We start from the raw sequence: 19,517 nt of genomic DNA, 5'->3' as shown, positions 1-19,517 counted from the left end.
CAAATGAGATTAATATCTTGTAAGAAGATTCTAGGCTGCTGGCATGGCAAAGTGTTGAGTGCCACCATAGCAACTGCAGGTTCCTGAATTCAAATTCTAGTTTAATATATAGAGAGATGAATGGATGGATGGATGGGTGGATGGATGTCAAACTGCTGTTTTGCTGTTGTTCTGATCTGTGTAGGTATGAGGAAAGCTAGTTCTCTATGTCATGACTAGACTCAACCATGCTGATCTTGAATTTGTAGTCTGTAGAACTGAAAGATAAGTATTTGTTCTTGAAATCATTCAGTCTGTGGACTCCTGTTGTAGCATCTCAGTCTGACTAAGACAATACTCAAGGCAATATCAAGATTATAAATTTAATTTTCCTATTATCCCACATATAAATAGCAGAGAACAAGAATAAATAAAACTCTAGAAACTAAAGCTGTCCACATGACATGGGGCTACTTAATAGCTAAAATTAAATTGGATGCAAGTAGAAAAATAATAACAAATTCCTAACAGATTTCTCTGTTTGCCCTGCCTGACAAATTTGGAAATGCAATGAGAGTCATTATGTTTCCCTAAAACCATCCTGTCTGTGAAAATGATGGAAAAGCATGTAGATAAATGAAAACCTTGAATACAAGAAAAAAATGCTAATAAAATAAAATGGAGCAAAAGTCAGGGAAAAAGAAAGGAGAGGCAACTTTTGAGCATGAGAAAGAGAAAAATGTAAGAAAAATTAGAATTTTGAAAAAAAATAAAAGGAGTAAGAGAAACCTTTCAAAGAGCACACAACTTCTACCTTAGTCCCTCTTGTAAACTCTATCCCCTAGAACAGTAGAAACGATTTTTGCTGCTTTAACAGAAGGGTTGCACTTATTTTTTTTTCTGGTGGGTTGTGGGGCTTGAACTCAGATCCTGGGCAGTGTCCCTGAGCTCTTCAGCTCGAGACTACTGCTCTACCACTTTGAGCCACAGTGCCATTTCTGATTTTCTAATGGTAAATTTGACATGTGTCTCACAGACTCTTCTGCCCAGGCTGGCTTTGAACCCACAATCCTCAAAGCTCAAGCTCCACAGTAACTAGGATTACAGATGTGAACCACTGGCACCTGACTACACTTATGTTTTTAAACTGTTTTCTTAGTATACATTAATTTATACAATGAATATATCACTGTAACATGCCAATACATGCATGTAATTCAACTTACTCACTGTATCATTTTCTTCCTCTCTCTCTCTCTACTTCTTAAAACCATTTCAACTGGCCTCATTGTCCTATTTCGTAATTGCGTGAGTTCCAGAAGAAGTACTCTGGAACAGAGTCTTATAAACCATTCCAAAATATTTGTCTGAATACTGAAACAACTTTGGTGGACAGAAATTTTAAAACCTAAAATAAAACATCCAAAACCATGTGAAACCATAATTGGAGGTTATAATCTAAGTTGAAAAAATGCCCAAAAATTAAACAAAGATTTATTTAAATAAAACGTAATTTGATCTTTGGGAAGATTTAGAAGAATAAGACAAAGTAGTGTTAAAATTCAGACTAAAATGTACAGTGTACAAGATAAAAGATATCAAAATAAAAACATGGAAAAAGCATTGGATAGAAAGAAAACATTGTAATAAAAATGGATAAATTAAATGAAAACAGTGTGAAAAAATAAATTGAAGATAAAACATATGCAGAATTAGATTTCTTTTGAAAGCTAATATAAAAAGGCACATAAACACTTGTATAAATACCAAAACTCTTTCCAGAAATAAAATAACACTTATATTGACATGTTTAAAAGCCCTAGAGAAATTTACCCACAATGATAAACTTCTCAGTATAGACTAATAAAAATTGCCATCTGTAAAGTGTTTTAAACCATGCTCAAAATAGTCAGGTAAAATATTTCACAATTGAAAAAGAGCTAGATTGGACCCTTAACTTAGTCAAAACAGTTCTCAAAACAAAGCAAATATTGTGAGAACTTCTCAATAACTTCAAGAAAAATAAGTAAAAACACAAATGTCTCTTTCTTCTTTTGTTGTTCCCATGTATCATGCAAGCTGTTCTTCAGGAATCAAGGTGATTAAAAAACACGTCATACACTTCAGAACTCAGAATTCTGAAACCATCTACTCTACTCAACAAATCCACTTCTCCAGCTTGGTCTAACAAAAAGTGTCTGGAGAAATTGAAGGTGTAACTGCAAAGTGTAATGACAGGCACTAACACAATGATATAATGCTCATTATTCATATTTCATCTGAGATAGAGTTTTATAAAAGTAACAAGAAGATTGTCCTGGATTGGAAGATTGATTTGTCCTATGATATATGAATTATACTTTGTCCATTCAGACAAAGTAAAAAGTGAGTACCTGAAAAAAAATGGAAGGAGAAAAGTGAAGAAAAGTAAATAATAGAATAAACTATTTATTTATATAGAAAAACAAAAATACAGAGATATCATTGATAAATGACTTAACTAAGTAGAAGCACTTTGAATATGAAAACTAAGGAAAAATATATGTAAAACTATAAATGTATTCAGAAAAATAAGAGTATAAAGCTTACTAGGTCGTATAATAAAGAATATAAGGGGCAGGGTAAAAAAGAATATAAATTACATAAGGAGGGATACAAAATATATGTAAGAATAGTGATAATAGAATGAAATAACAGGTGTATATATATATTGTTTTATCAAATAGAATAGATCATAAAATAATGATGAATTATATGAATTTTAATGATAAATATAAATAGGTTTATTTCATTTATTAAAATATGATTTCAGAGCTGGGTTCCAGTGTCTTAGGCCTGTAATCAAAACTACTCAGGAAGCTGGGATCTGAGGATCAGTGTTTGAGGCCAGCCTGGGTAGGAAAATCCATGTGACTCTTATCTCCAATTAACCACCAGAAAATCAAAAATAGTGTTATAGCTCAGCCTTGGTCACAAAAAGGCTCAGGGACAGAGCATAGGTCCCGAGTTCTAATCCTACACCCCCCCAAAAAAAAATTACTTGAGGTGGGGCACTCTAGGCTCATGCCTGTAATCTTAGTTATTTAAGAGGCTGAGATCTGGGCAATCTTGGTTCAAAGATAGACTGGGAACAAGATTCTGGAAGATTCCATCTCTAATTAAAGAAGGAATTAATTATCAAACACTTGGGCTAGAAGCAGAAGCCTTGAGTAATCAAGCTGATTGAATATGAGATTCTGGGTTCAAATATTGGTCCTGGGCAAAATCAAAATCAAACAAATAAAAAAAACACAATTTTAAATCATTTGAAAAAAAACCACCTATATATACTATTTAGAAGCCTATAGGTAAGCCGGGTGCTGGTGGCTCACACCTGTAATCCTAGCTACTCAGGAGGCTGAGATCTGAGGATCTCGGTTCAAAGCCAGCCCGGGCAGGAGAGACCGTGAGACTCCTATCTCCAATAAACCACCAGAAAACCGGAAGTGGCGCTGTAGCTCAAGTGGTAGAGTGCTCGCCTTGAGCTGAAGAGCTGAGGGACAGAGCCCAGGCCCAGAGTTCAAGCCCCACGAACGACAAAAAAAAAAAAAAAGAAGCATATAGGTAGTCATTATATATATAACATGAATATTAGAAGTAGAAACTAGGAAGCTTAAAATGTTGAACTGAAAAGCTATATTAAGAAAGCAGAGTAAGTGACAGTGACAAAACAAATAGACAAACACTTGAACATCTTATATGTATAAAGGCAACATATTTTAGTACTAAATATCATGATTCACAACTATATACCACAAAATTAGCAACCACCTGTATTAGAGATGATATTGTGAGAGAATAAAAACCCTAGATAATCAAAAATAATTAATATGAGACTTAGATGCAAATTACTACCAGATACAGTAAATGTATAATTTATTATAATATTCATGATATATTCACTTATATATTCATCATATAGTATCTATTATATACATTATATATTCATCATATATCATTGTATATTATACATTATAATGAATAGATAAGGTGAGCATGTTGATCTATGAGTCCTGATAATAAATATTTGGTGGTATGTTCAAGCACATAATTCATGAAAATTCAATACATTTAACATATTTCAGTAGCTTCCACAGGGTAGAATATTACCAATATCTTTCACAAGTGTAACAAAATTGGAAATTCTTGGGAGAAAAGAACACTAAAAATTCTGTAAATTACTGGAACCCTCCCTTAAATAAATAAATAAAATAATATTCTTCTAGGAGAGAAACAGAAAGGTAGCACAACACCTATGTGCATGTGATTATACAAAGTAATGTTTATCAAAATGAACTGCAGAAAATGGAAACAAGAGGTCCCCCCCTTTTTGCTGTTTGAGTTTTCTTTACTTTTTGTTTTGTTCATTCATCTATAGGCCATGGGGAGTATAAATTTATATGTTTTAGGGAGGCACAGACATGGAGAAACAAAGGGTGAACAAACGCAGCAGTGGTACTCACTAGACAGTATGTTGAAAATGAACTATATAACTTGTGGATGGTGACAGGAGAGGAAAATTGGGGAAAGAGAGAGGAGAGAGGAAAGGGATGTCATTGTCTAGAATGAAATGTTCTTTTTACCTGACCTAACTGTGACCCCCTCTGTCCATCTTCTTTATAATATAAATTAAAATATGAAAAATGTGGTTACTATTTGTCTTCATATTTGAAATTCTTTATAGTCACTACTTTGAAACCAATGTACCCTGAAACAAATAAGTGGCTGTGCTTAACGCCAAAAAGACCAGTTGAGCTTGGTTCATTATCTTGCGTTCTATTTAAAACAAATTCATGCATTAAATCTGGACATCATGGTAAGGGGAAGCAACCACACTAAGAACACATTGGCATTAACAAGAGCAGAAGTGCAAAGAAACTAGTGAAATACTAAGATGTATTAGACCTAGAGCTGACACAATGACTTTTCTCCTTTCATCTAATCTCATCTAATTGTTGATAGTAAGTTATATGGATCAATTCAATTTTAACAAGGCAGTAAAGTAAATTTATCTCATTCTGCTAGATGATAAACAAAGAACAACAACCCGAAAGTCCATGTGAAACAGAAGAAAATAAAATTCGTAGACTATTATTTCATAGAATATTGTTTTTGAAAAGGAAAGAAGAGGCATTCTTTAGTTGCCATTCTTGCTGTTTTTGTTTTCTTTTCCTTTTGTGTTGTTTGTCACTTTGGGAGGACACCTAAAAGATGAAACAAGGGTGAACAATTACAACCGTGAAACTCACTATGGATATGTCGAAAATGAGCGGGATATCCTATGGGTAGGGACAGGAGGAGAGAACAATGAGCATGGTTCAAAAGAATTGTACTGATTGTACAGGACTCAAGTCAGTGTAACCCTCTGCATATCAACTATACAATAACAATAAAACATAACATGAAACCAATATATTTTAAAAATTCAACTATAAGAAAGAAATATGGAAATAGGAATTAGCGATTCAACTTACAAGCACATATTACTTCCAAAATTTATAACATGATCTAGAATATTTATCTGTTAAAATACATTATGTGAAAACATGTTATTTTTCTCATGTGAAAGTTTTTACATTATTATTTCCTTTAGGTTGAATAGGAATGGGGACCCTACTAAAAGATAAGGATAGGATTTGAACTCTTTTGTCCTCTGAGATAACTTTTATTTTCCTACCTTTGGAATGAATGTTTCCTTAGTGATTACACAATTGTTTTTTCTTCCTTGTCTGCTAATTTTTACTAACAATTACAAACAGATCTCTTTCATCAAGTCTTTTCCATAATATAGTTAGCAATGAAATATTATTAATAAAGAAGCAATGCATGTTGATCTATTTTTATGAGATGCCATAGGGAAGGCATAGATATAAATTGTAAACTGAATGAAACAGAAAAGTAACAATTTCCAGTATAGCAAACTCCGCATGCTACTTCACAGAAAGAAAAATGCTGACATCTTTACCTTTCATGGGTCTGTTAAAAATGATGCAGGATGAATGGTGAAATATTTTAAACCAAATATCCTGTTTCATTCCACTTCCAATTTGAACCAGATTCTCTCCCTCTGTATCTTTCAAAATGCCAAAGGAATGGTTGAGGCAATTATTAACAGTGGAGTTAGCATGGAGAGGAAAGAAAGCAGATACCATTTGGATGGATCTGCTGTTTGTTTGTTTGTTATCCGTCACGAGGCTTGAACTCTAGGCCTGAATGCTGTCCCTCAGCTCTTCAGCTCAAGGAGCCACTGAGCCACTTCCGGTTTTCTGAGTGGTTTATTGGAGATAAGAATCTCATGGAGTTTCATGCCGGGTCTGGCACAAGAGCCTCAGATCAGCCTCCTGAGTAGCTAGGACCACAGGTGTGAGCCACCGGCGCCCGGCTGGATCTAGGTTTTCAGTGCTATCATATTAATCCTGTGCGAGCTTCACTTTCTTTTATACCAAAATATTTGTTATTGAATTAAAAATGTATTTTTCTATTGTTACAATCAGCATAGATGCCCCTCAATGGACAAATAGATCAAGAAAATGTGGTTTATATACACAATGGAATTTTACTCATGCACTAGAAAGAATGATATTGTACCATTTGCAAAGAAATAGAAAGATCTGGAAAAATTATATTAAGTGAATTAAGTCAGGCCCAGGATTTTCCCTTATACAAAAGATTTAGCTGACAACCGTATAAGTAAATATGTTCGGTGATATGCAAGTGCTTACAAATATATTAACTGAAGGGGAAACCCAAATAGTGTAATTCCATAGAAAAGGAAAATCAAAATTCAGAAAATTAAATGCCAGCAAGCACATACTCAAAAGGGGTGGGGTGGGCTCAAAGGGAAAGGGGTAAATACACGAAGAGGAGAAGAGGGAAGAAATGCAGTCAAGAATCCCATGCTTATCCTACAAAATTAGGAAGAATGAGGGAAGAGATCTAGTAGGAGAAGGATGTGTGAGTATAATGAAAGGGGAAAGACTGATCAAGATACATTATATTCATAAACTGCTTTGTTAAATGGAAACTCCTTTGTACAACTACTTAAAGATTTTCAACAACGAGAAGTATAAGTTGTCATGTCCAAAACGAGCTTTACAACGTCGGTCCCGGGGTGGGGGTGGGGGGTGAAGGGGGGGAGGAGAAGGGTTGGGATTGGGGGGGAGGGGGGAGGCTGGGAAGGGATGTGAAGGGTAAACCAAAGGAGGAGGCTGCAATGCTTGGTAAGAAATGTACGCATTATCCTGCCCATGTAATTGTAACCCCTCTGTACAGTATGTTCACAAATAAAAAATAAATAAATTAATTTAAAAAAATAAATAAAGAGTTCTTTGTAAGAACTTAACCCCTTTGTATCTGGAAATCTTCAAATATGTTATTCTGGGGAACTATTAGATTTTAATCACATAATTGATATAGCAAATAAAGCTTTTAGAAGAGTTTCTCTACAGTGATTAACAGATTCCTTCTCATCCTTTTGGTCTTCAAAACCAGCAACATCTAGGCAAATCTATGAAGTGTCTTGAATCTCTTCTATCTCCCTTTACCATATTCAATATTTTCCCTCTTCTATTTTATCTGATAACTTTGATCCTACTCATTAATCCAAGATAGTCTCTCTGGATTCTATTTAGGAATCACTTCACAAAAGTGGCTGCAGGTTTTACAGGAGGAATTAGTGGGTATACTCCACTGCCTCAGAGGGTAGCTAGAGAAATTAACTGGGAACATACATATAATGTACTTAGCATACTGGCTGATGTATTTAAAAACCTTTCATAACTGATAGTTTATATAATTCTGATTAATCCATCAAAGTTTTGGAATTAGCTATATTTACCTATCTTATATAGACTGACAAAAATGAAATTTAATGTTTTAATGTAAAGAACAAAACCATTGATCAGAAATAGAATCATCAATGTATGTCAATAATTTGAGTAAAATTCTCATTTTAGCCATTTCAGTTTAGGTATTAAATTGCTCAATAAGTAACAAAGTTATGAACTTAAGCTTCATCACTAAGTAACGAAGTTACAAACTTATGATTCATCACTTACCAATTGGCTAGGTAATCCTGTGATTTATCAAACTTGATTTAGTCCTCAGAGTTGGTATCTAGGAAATGAAAACAATACCATCAGTCATCATTAAAAAAAAGTATTGAGATACCTTCCAAGTAGTGCTCAGTAAATACAAGTTTCTACCTCCTTCCAGTCATTGGTTTTGGAATTGAGACAAAGAAATTGCTACTTTATATTTATATATCAGCCCTCATTTCCTTTAGTCTATAGAGTGATAATATTCTTCCCCCCTCCAGACCTGCCTCTTCCCCACCCCATGAATAGATGATCACTGCCTTTCTTCTAACACATTGCCAAAAATTTTAAAATATCTCCAAATCTCCTGACTTTCCATCTCCTTGGGTCACCCATTATGAGCAATACTAGTGTTCTAATGACTGCAATAAGGGTGATTGTAAAATATAACTCTGGAAAATGTGCAGCTTAGGTAGATGCAGTCCTAATGGCTGAGTCATTATCACAGGGAATTCACCTCCAGTGTTTTGTGAGAATACATTCTTCGTCGGGCTTTTTGTTCACCACATCTGGGATGACCATACTTTGCCCTGCTATTTATTAATATGTGTTATCTCTATTTTAAAATGAATGTGCAGTATCTGTGTTTTCTTCACTCACTCACAATGAGGTAGGGCAGGTCATGAAAGATTAGCTAGAATTTAATGTAATTTGATGTTTGACTATGATAATAGGGTACACACAGCATCAAGACTATGCTTGTTTGACAGAGAGTTCATTCAACAATAATTGGAAGGCTGCACCCTAACAGCACACTGGTTACCTGCTTACATATATTTGCATTTACAACCTGGGATATACAGTTACTATAATATTATAATGGCCCTAATCACAGTGTATATGTCTATTTAAAATTTCTGTGAATATATAATAAATATAAATGTATAGAAATAATAAATGTATAATTAATAAATGTATGCAATTTATAAAGACACTTAATTATATGCATATATGGCTACCAATGATATAGGCTAATCAATGCTTATATCAGTAAAACAATGTAACAATATAACAATATAATAAAATAACATACAAGTAATTACATATACGTAGTTACATATGTCTACTTGGTACACATTTGGGTATACAGGCATATGTGTGTGAGTTAAATACATATGAAAATTATTTCTATATTTATTCAATAACCAAACTTCTTATGCCATTGTACTGAATCAGTATTTTCTGTAAGAAACGGCTTCTTCACAAGTTATTTCTAAGTCAACAAGTTCCCTAAGGAAAATAAGCTGTACCTGAAAAAGAGAACATTGCAGAAATACCTGGAAACACATATAGGCGCCTAATACATTTGAGACAGCAAAATATTTGTTTTCACATGAAATGAAATGTTTCTTTTACTTAATAATCTTCCACAACAATGAGACAACACTGTCATCAGCTGTGTAATTATAGTAATAATTTTCACACTGACCTTAACTTCCATACAAAGCCTATACATATTTTTAAAGGTCTTATGTACATTGATTTTATTTGGAAAATGCCACAAAAGGAAATCACAGAATAAGTAAATCTAATGGGCCTTGTGTTGTACTGTATTATACATTTTAAAGTTTTATTTCACCTGAATTCCTGCTGAGTAATATTGATTCACTTCTAGGTAGCAAGTACTCTTTTCTAAGGCACTTGGATTTTTTTTAAGTTAGCTTTTAGTCCAATTCCTTTTACTTGGATGTGCTGTAAAGGTAATTGGCTTTTATCATATGTGAAGATACCTGTGGGTAGTGGTTAGAGCAGTGTGCTTCATAGAGATTAGCAAGCAATAAAGTGAGTTCTGCCTGGGCCTTCTAAGAGCATCCCACATTTAATCTAGCAACTTGCTGTGCAGAAACCGTTTCTAGAGGTATTTTCACTTAATTGTGGCCTGCAAGAAATGTCTCTTAGAAGTGTAACACAGTTGGGCTTTCCTAAAATACTACTGTATGATATTCCTTCTCACAAGGGATGTGAATATTGTCAGTAAAAGAACATTATATGGGAAGATAAGTAGTTTAGGAAAATATTTTATTCAGCTATTCATAAAAGCATTGTGTCCTAGATTGTTGCTATGTTCAAATACTGAAATGAACAAAACAGGGTGCCTTTCTTCAAGGAACTTACAATCTCACAAAGAACATAGCACATATGCTACACATTAATTTACAGAAATAACTAAAAACCAATCAAAATAAACTATTTGGTGATTATAACAGAAAAAAGCCATAATCTTTATAACATACACATCGATGCCTCATGCTGAAATGAATGCATTTTCAACAAGTACCAGGACTTGAACTCAAGGCTTCTGATCTATTCCTTTTCACTCCATTGGTTCTCTACCACTTGAGCCACGCCTATACTTCTGGCTTTTGAGTGGTTAAATGGAAATAAAAGTTTCTTGGATTTGCCTGCCAGGGCTGGTTTGAACCTCAATTCTTAGATCTCAGCCTTTTGAGTAACTAAAATTTCAGGCATGAGTCACTGATGCTCAGCTACAGACTTTAACGATTTAAAACCCGATCTCACCAGGTACTCAGGCAACATCAAGTGGTAGGTGTATTAAAATCCTCTTCATGAGGGATTCTTGGGAGAGGCTGATGCACTCACCTGAAATTAAATCCTATTGCCTTTCCAGGTTTCCTGAGCAGAGACTGAACTGTTTATACACCTGGGTTTCAATCTGCAAGCACTCCACCACTCAACTATGTAACTAGACTCTTGATAATATTGGCCTCATCTTTGTCCCAAGAGCTTCGAAAGTAAGAAAATCCAGCAATGAAAAGCTGTGACCAAGGCCACCAAGGAATTCAGGAAGTTACTCAACTGGTTCTAAAAATGCATCCGAAGTTATAATTTCTAATAATAAATGCTAGAATTATGAATGGTTATGACAACTCTATTTCCAGGGAGCTAAAACATATTATACTATCAGTGAATTGCTTTTTTATTTGAAATGCAATCTTCAATACTATCGTAATAACTTCCCTTTTAATTTCCTTAATTTTTATCCCTTGGCTTCACAACGAACATGTTGATGACTGGTTTAAACTCAGTGAGTAACAACTATGCCAAGACATTGAGCTGCTTAGGAAACGCATGTTAACGATTTTTATCATGGTTTTAATTTCATTATACTTGTATAGTACTCTAGCACTGTTCAGATACTCCTCCCTTTTGTGCTCCATTCTTGCAAAGGAATTCAGACAAAATTAAATGAAGAAATTCCTGTCACTGCATCAACTGGCATTCTTCTGTTATTTATGGAGACAGCAGATACACACACACAATGTGGAAGAACAAAATGTCAGTTAATAGACTAGTAACAAAAGCCGTAACAATATATGAAAAGGAGTTCCAAGCACCAACCCACAAATGTATTAAGAATAAAAGTTTTAAATACTAATGATGAGAACACAAAGTGTCAAAAGAATCAGGAGAAGAGACAAACAAGTCACTACAAGCTTACCATGAGTGCAAATAACATCAGTGAAACTTTCCAGGGAAAAAAAGAGAGATTTACAGAAAGAAATACAGAGTTGTAGAAGCATGAAGGAAGCAATTTTATGGTAAAGGAAATGATTAAGAGAGTGGACGCAAGAAAGAAGGTTGTTGTGCAAATTTCAAAAGCTTTTGATAAGCAACTGGATAAAATTTCATTTACGAGAAATAAAGATATGGATGTCAACAGTGGAAGATGAGGAGTAGCTTATAGATGCCCAAGACTGAAAGACAGCTTGGGGGCAGACAAAGAGAATTTCTGTTCCCCTTAGGATACTCTTTCTTTTTTGATTTAATTCTTTGTAATCCATAAGTTTCTTAAAGTGGAAACTTTGAATTACTTTTTAACACATGAATACTCCGGTATCTCTGGAATCAAAAAGCAATATGAGTTGATTCTAAGGTAAAACCAGAAAAGAAAAGCACCCTTTATTCAAGAAGATTGCAGAAAGTAGACTCATATAGTTACATAATACCCAAAGACTCTCTCCCTCTCCCAACAACTCCCCCTGTCAGATCTGGCTAAAGTTTTGATGCCTATCTGAACCATCCAAGGCTCATTTCCCCCTTTTCCCAAAGTAGTTATAGTTAGTAGTAAAATTTCAAGCCTCCTGTTGCTTGTAAGAAAAAGAGTGATACAGCCACTGTTCTAACCATTAAAATCATGAAAACATCAGAAAACATCAGTGGCTTATTGTTACAGAGGGAATTAAAAAGAAGAGGTACAAAAATGAAATTTCTTCTTTACGTGTTCAATTTCAAAACCACTGAACATGGCCACAGTGGGAAATGTAATAAAAGAAATATACAAACGGTTTTGAGTCTTGATAGATTAAATTTTCAATAGACTGTCGATTGGACATATTTAGAGTATTGTCTATATACTCCCTGTTGGGTTTTTCTTTTTCTACTTGGGAAGTTTGATGTCTCTTTGTTTACAACTTCTTTTTAATTAATTCTGGATTGTTTTAAAGAAATAACCAATGTTTTAAGAGTATCTGTTTGTTTTAAATATGTTAAAAACAATAGAAAGAAAAAACCACTCATGTCCCTATCTTGGGGTTCATTTCACTTAACGTAATCTTATATGGTCATATGCACATAGTTTTTAACCTTTTCTTCTTGTCCTAGACTTATACTAGTTATTACAAATAAGGGAAAGCATGGGACTTGTTTCTTTGGGCCTGGCTTACTACACTTAATATAACTTTTTCCAAGTCTTTCCATTTCCTAACAAATGGGGCGATATCATTCTTTCTGATGGAGACACAGAATTCCATTGTATAAATAAACCACATTTTCTTGATCCATTCATCTACTGAGGGCCATCTGGGTTGGTTCTATATCTTAGCTATGCTGAAATAAACACAGTTGTGCTGGTAGCCATAGTATGGTCTTGTTTGTGATCATTTGGGTAAATACCCAAATGTAGGATTGCTAGGTCATAGGGGAGCTCTATATTCATCCATAACAACTGCAGATAAAAAGGAATAAAATAGATACATGTATTTTTGTTGGGGAAGTTACCTTCTTGTTATTATTTAGTTGAGTATCAGAACTCACAAATTGGGGCTATGCAGGCTAGTAAGGAAACACAGCCTTGCTAAAGCAAAATCTTAAATGCCCTTGCTATGAACTTGTTTCTATATTGACTCACTAATTCGATGCAGTAAGGTCAGAAAGGAATATCCTCAACTAATATCCATCACCATCTTGCCCTGGACTTTCTCCCTGTGCCCTCCTCTTTTGCATCTATCTACATTCAGAAGCCTTGGGCTTTTGATCAGTGATCTTCACTCAGGGCATATTTGTAAGTCCATTATACATACTCATTTCCATAGATAGTATCGCCCCTTGATTTCATTCTATCCCAGGATGGTGAAAACCTTCTTCTTTCAGGATGGGGCCTCTTTTTCAATTTTAAGTCAATATTTTCTTTTAACTGACACATAATAATTGAATCTGAGTAGAATATGATCATTCAATGTGTACATTTTATACTAAAAATCAAAGCAGGTTAAGTAACATTTCCATCTTTTCATCTTCTCTCTCTTACTTTCTCTATTTTTGTCAATGTGTGCACATGCATGTGTGTGTGTGTGTGTATTTGTGTGTGTGTGTGTGTGTGTGTGTGTGTGTGAACTCAGGGTATGGACATTAACCCTGAATTTTTTTTTCTTGGAAGCTGGCATTCTGCCATTGTGTCACTTCAGGCATTTTTGGTGGTTAACTGGAAATAAGAATCTCAGGGACCCTCCTGCCTGGGTTGGCTTTGAATCATGACACTCAGATCTCAGTCTCGTGAGTAACTAGGATTACAGGCGTGAGCCACTGGTGCTGCACCATTTCTGTCTTGCTAAACATCTTTTCTTTCTTTGTGTAGGGACTTTAAAAGTCTTCTTTTCCAATGCTTTATAAAATACAAAATAAAGTAGTACAAAGGAGCTGCATTTAACAAAGCAGTTTATGAATATAATATATCTTGATCAATGTCATCCCTTTCCCCCTTTTCACCCATCCTTCTATTTAACCCATACTCACACAGTCGTGCTTCTATGTGCTTTAGTGCCTATTATCCAGCCTCTTCTATTCTTTCTCTTCTCTCTCCTGCTTTTACCTCTAATATTCACTATTCTGCCTTTGTAGTCTAATGATTTTGTCTTTTGCGTATGAAGACACATAAGAACATAGTCCGGTTATGGCCTGTGCCTCTTGAGTAATCCTGTACCTTTCAGAAGGTAAATATATTGGTTTAATGAAACTTTAGATATCATATAAACACTTGCTGGAGGAAAAGTGAGCATTCCTCAAAGATATTTAGTTAACAGTGGATGAGGAGACTGGAGTTGGAAGAATTCACAGATATCCTGAGACTTTAGCAGTTATTTTATTTGTTTATCCAAGTATTGCAGAGCGATATGCATACAAGTAAATCATCTGGTTCTTGAAAATCTAAAGTGGTATGACAGTACTTGCAGCATCTATTGCTTATCTATGGAGACAAACTTGCTTTCACTGACAAATACTCAACAGCTCAAATTTGTCATTTTGAATGTTACTCAAACAACTTTTGTAGAATATTAGGAAATGACATGATTGACCCCATGAACATAAGTTCCTCCCCCAGATTTTACAAGTTCATGGCTTCCTAAAATGGAATAAATGTGTTTCAGCAGTAAAGCCCAAAGTCTGTGAAGCATGCATGGTATTATAAAGATAATGATCTCACATAGATGCTCTAAACTTAATACATACTTTAAGATTCTAGTTCTTTCTTAGGGCCTGGTAAGTGACAAAATTGGACAAAAGTCACTATACTTAGGCAATGCTTAGAGAAAAAAGTAACATTTTTCTCTTAATAACTTTCCTTTCTAACACCATTAATTATTCTAGGAATAAAAGCATTCATAGTAAATGTTTAATAGTTCATCCTTTGTTAACAAAAAAACTACTGAACATTGCTAAAAGAAATAAAAGAAAAACAGGCCCAAGCCTGTAATCCTAGCTACTCAAGCTGAAATCTGAGGATCATGGTTCAAAGCCAGCCCAGGCAGAAATGTCTGTGAGACTCTTATCCCCAATAAACCACCAGAAAATGGAAAGTGGTGCTGTGGCTCAAGTGGTAGAGACCTCACCTTGAACTGAAGGATGTAGGGACAGCGCCCAAGCCCAGAGTTCAAGCCCCATGAAAGAAGATCTAACAAAGTGAAAAGACATATTGTTCTGATCGACAGAATGAAGTAACTTAGGAAATGCCAATAATTCTCAAATTCATATCAAAATCTCAGCATATTTTGTATGAAAACATATACAATAGTATTATAAAGTTTATATGTAAAGGCAAATGATCTAGAACACCTAAAACAATTTTTAAGAAGAAAAATAATTTCAAGAATTTTGTGTGGGGGTCAGTCATGGGGCTTGAACTCTGGGCCTGGGTGTTGTCTCTCAGCTCTTCAGCTCAAGGCGAGGGCTCTTCCACTTGAGCCACAAGTGCTACTTCTGGTTTTCTGGTGGTTAATTAGAGATAAGAGTCTCATGGACTTTTCTGCCTGGGTTGGCTTTGAACCGTGATTCTCAGATCTCAGCTCCTGAGTGGCTAAGATTACAGACATGAGCCACCAGTGCCTGGCAAGAATTATTATATATACATATCAATCAAGACAGGAGTTGATGGACAAATGAACATATTGACCAATGGAATATAACAAAAGCAGAAGTGCTAGAGACATTCAGAGCTTGTGAATTCATCACATGATCATGATCACTCACAGGAGAAAAGTCAGTGTTGGCAAAACCATGTGGTTCTTATTTAGGCAAAGATGTCAAAGTTGTGGCATGCAAGGTCAAGAACTATAAAAGGTTAAGGGAGGAAAAATTTCCCATTCCTTTCCATTACAATCTTTCTTTATGTTTCTATTCACTTGAAAAGCTTTTCTCTTGTTCAATCACTTACCCTGACAGACTTGCAACTTAAACAGATCAGCAGTCTAAAAACTCCAGCTACAAGAAAGAAAAGAAATTTGCTGTTTCGATGAAAACCTTCATGTTTCTGTGCAGTTAATAACAGGACCACAAACTCTGTAGGAATATTAGCAAGCCAAAGTACATGGCTTTCACATGCAGGATAACTTTTAGAAATCTAAAATGGCATAGAAAAGGCAATGAAGTGCAGTGCTTTATGTAAAGCAAACCAAGGAAGATGACTTGTCTGTTCCTAACAGTCAGCTTGGCCAGGACTGTACACAAGCTCTAAAATAAGACAGCATGAACTAATCACTCAAACTCTCTAATACTTGTAGTAGTGTAGAGATAATAAATATAGGGACAGGATAGTACATCAATAAATAATAACAGATAGCATGATAAATGAGAGGGAGTTTTAATAATGTTACTACCTTTGTCTTTTAATTTTTTATCACTTGCTTTACAGAGATTCTATACATTAAATGGCCATTGGTCAAAATTTCACAATTACAGTTACAAATGATAGAAGGCTTCCTTTGTCCTGTGAAGTTGTTTGAACTTGCAAAGGAAAGCCCAAGCTGAAATACTATGTTCAGTTTTGAACTGCTAAGGTAATTTGCACAACGTGACTAACTTTTCTGCATTTGAAATTAGTCACCTATTAGAGAGAAGTAATGAGATATTGTCAGAGGTGGATCATTGGGATGAATATGTAGAACACACATTAAATTATTTATAAAAGTAAACACTGCACAAGCAAGTATCATGTCTTATAGTTTTGAATATGTATGAATGAAATTCTATTGTACAAGCTTATACCTTTCTATCACATGTGTCTGCAAAATACAACTATCAGTAATTGTTTAGTTTCTGAGATGGTCTGTATAAGCAAAAGTTGGAAAATAAATTAAATTCTTTTTATAACTGTTCCCTAGCTGACTTAAGAAAACCAGTAGAAATTAGGAGTTTCAGATAAGGAATCAAAATGAACTGGTGCATTTCAAAGTATATAATTGTTTTAAAGATATGATGTAATTGGCAGGTGAAATGAGCCAGAATGAACTAGCTCATTTTAAAAAGTATATAATTGTTTGAAAGATATGATATAATTGGCAGGTATTCTATTAAGTGTCATTAAATAGTCAGATAAATGCAACCAATTGTAAAATACTTAATTAAATTATGCATTGCTATTTAACTCACCTACCATGAGTTCCAAGAATCTGATAGGATTGAAATCAAGGTTTCTATTTGTTACAGTTCACTGCTGTAAGCTTTTATGCAATCTCGACCAAACAAAATGAAATGAACAGAGGTAATGTATTCAAGACCTCCATCTTTTAGTCCTTAAAATCAATCAGCATTTATATCCCTGGAGAATGGGCTTTGTCAGTTCCTGTACTAAGTCTTTACTCATATAAAGATCACAGGTCAGTGAGATATGTACAAGTTCAAGTTCACATCTATCACTAGCTGCAGCTCTATCAAAAAGAAAAAAAAAGACAATTTATGAAGTTCTTGGGTATAAATGTAGGAAATGGGAAATAAGATAAAGGCAGGTAGGAGAACTAATATGTACACATCGTGGTAACAAAAATATTTACTAGAAATACGTTATTGTACACACAAAATACTGCAACTTGGCCCTTGGCTTACTCTTGCTGTGGTGTTAGCAGTATTCTCACTGAGATTTGAGTTAAATTGCAATGCATAATTAAGGCGAGAGCGTAACATCCTGAGGACTTAATTCATATAGGAGCACATATTTTGTAGATGCTTAATAACATTTTTGGAATAAATCAAAGACTGAATATATTAATTGATGGATGATATATGATATAGAGATGCATGTATAGATACATGGATGGTTACACAAATAAGTGTTTATTTGTCTTCATGTTTGTCCAACTAATCAATTTTATCACAAAATATAAAACATTAAACACAAGTATCCAGTACGGTCATTTTAATATGTACATTCTAATTACTCACTTTATTTTTGTCCCTCAAATTAAATATACCAAGTGAAATTTCTTTCTCCTTAAGGCATATCAAAAAGGGAATTTGGAGGAAAACAACTTTTTTTAATTTAAGAAATATTGAGCAGCCTACAAAGCCCTTACACAAAGAAAGAAGAGATCAATTGATGCTATTATCAGTGCACTTAAACATAGCTTCTAAAATGAGACACTGATGAAAAGGAGTTTAAAAGCTGTTCCCTTAACACCATTCTAGAATAGTTGATGTTATTTCATTTTTTCCCTCCTCTGAGCTTTCAAAATACTCATGCTGAGATACTGAGATTGTATTCAGTTTGTGAAATTAGTGACATAATGCTTCTCCAGCCACCCCTATTATCTAGCACAAAGACACCAAAGTAGAATTGAAATCCTATTATATATATTGCATTAAATTGGTTCCCAGCGGGGCATCTTAATTAAGATGTGCTTATTACCTGGGTCCGGATTAAGTGGCATGGACTGTATCATAGTCTTTATAATCAGACAGAAAACAGGGTTAGCCCAGGCTCTCATTTACTAATGAAGGCTAATGGCCCATCGCCTGCATGGAAGAGTGGTATGTGGGGGCGTGGGGGGCATTTTAATACCATACCAAACACTGTTTTAATTTAACGCTAAGAATCCACATAACCCTATTGCCCTTTCTTAAGTAAATACTTATAGGACTTTAAGCATTACTTTTCCAACGTGAAATTTGTGTTAGACCCTTGCTGCCAGATCCTTGCTTTATACTATGTGAGGAAAATGCAATTCTTCTACTAAACCTCACAAAACGGGAATTATTTCCTAGTTTGACCCCTGTATGTGTTTTTTTTCTTACGCTCCCTTTTCACACGCTGCCACCCTGCTTACCTCCTCTTCTGAGAAGTCTTCACATCTCTACTCAACTTGGCCAGAAACCCTACAGCAAAGATCTGTCAGCAGCAAGGTGTTTCTGTTGTAGCATGAAGGAGAGGTTGAGCCTCATGAACCAAGATGGCTGAGAGGAAGGCTGAACCATTTTCTTCTCTCCCCTTCCCTCTCCTCCCCTCCCCTCCTCATCTCTCTTCTCCTCTCCCCTCCTCCTGTCTTTCTCTCTCTCTATTTCCCTCCTTCTTTCTTTCTTTGCTTCTTTCCTTCCTTCCTTCTTTCCTTCCTTCCTTCCTTCCTTCCTTCCTTCCTTCCCCTCCTCCCACCTCCCTCTCTCCTTCCCTCCCTCCTTCCTTCCTCTCTCTTTCTTTCTTTCTCTTTCTTTCTTTCTTTTTTCTCTCTCTCCCTCCCTCCCTCCCTCCCTTCCTTCCTTCCCTCCCCTCCTCCCACCTCCCTCTCTCCTCCCCTCCCTCCCTCCCTCCTTCATCTCTCTTTCTTTCTTTCTTTCTCTTTCTTTCTTTCTTCTTTCTCTCTCTCCCTCCCTCCCTCCCTTCCTTCCTTCCTTCCTCCCCCT

The sequence above is a fragment of the Dipodomys ordii genome, unplaced genomic scaffold (genome assembly GCF_000151885.1).
Source record: "Dipodomys ordii isolate 6190 unplaced genomic scaffold, Dord_2.0 Scaffold18, whole genome shotgun sequence".
NCBI classification, from domain to species: Eukaryota; Metazoa; Chordata; class Mammalia; order Rodentia; family Heteromyidae; genus Dipodomys; species Dipodomys ordii.
The sequence above is the reverse complement of the archived record's forward strand: the minus strand, read 5'-3'. Positions refer to the sequence as shown.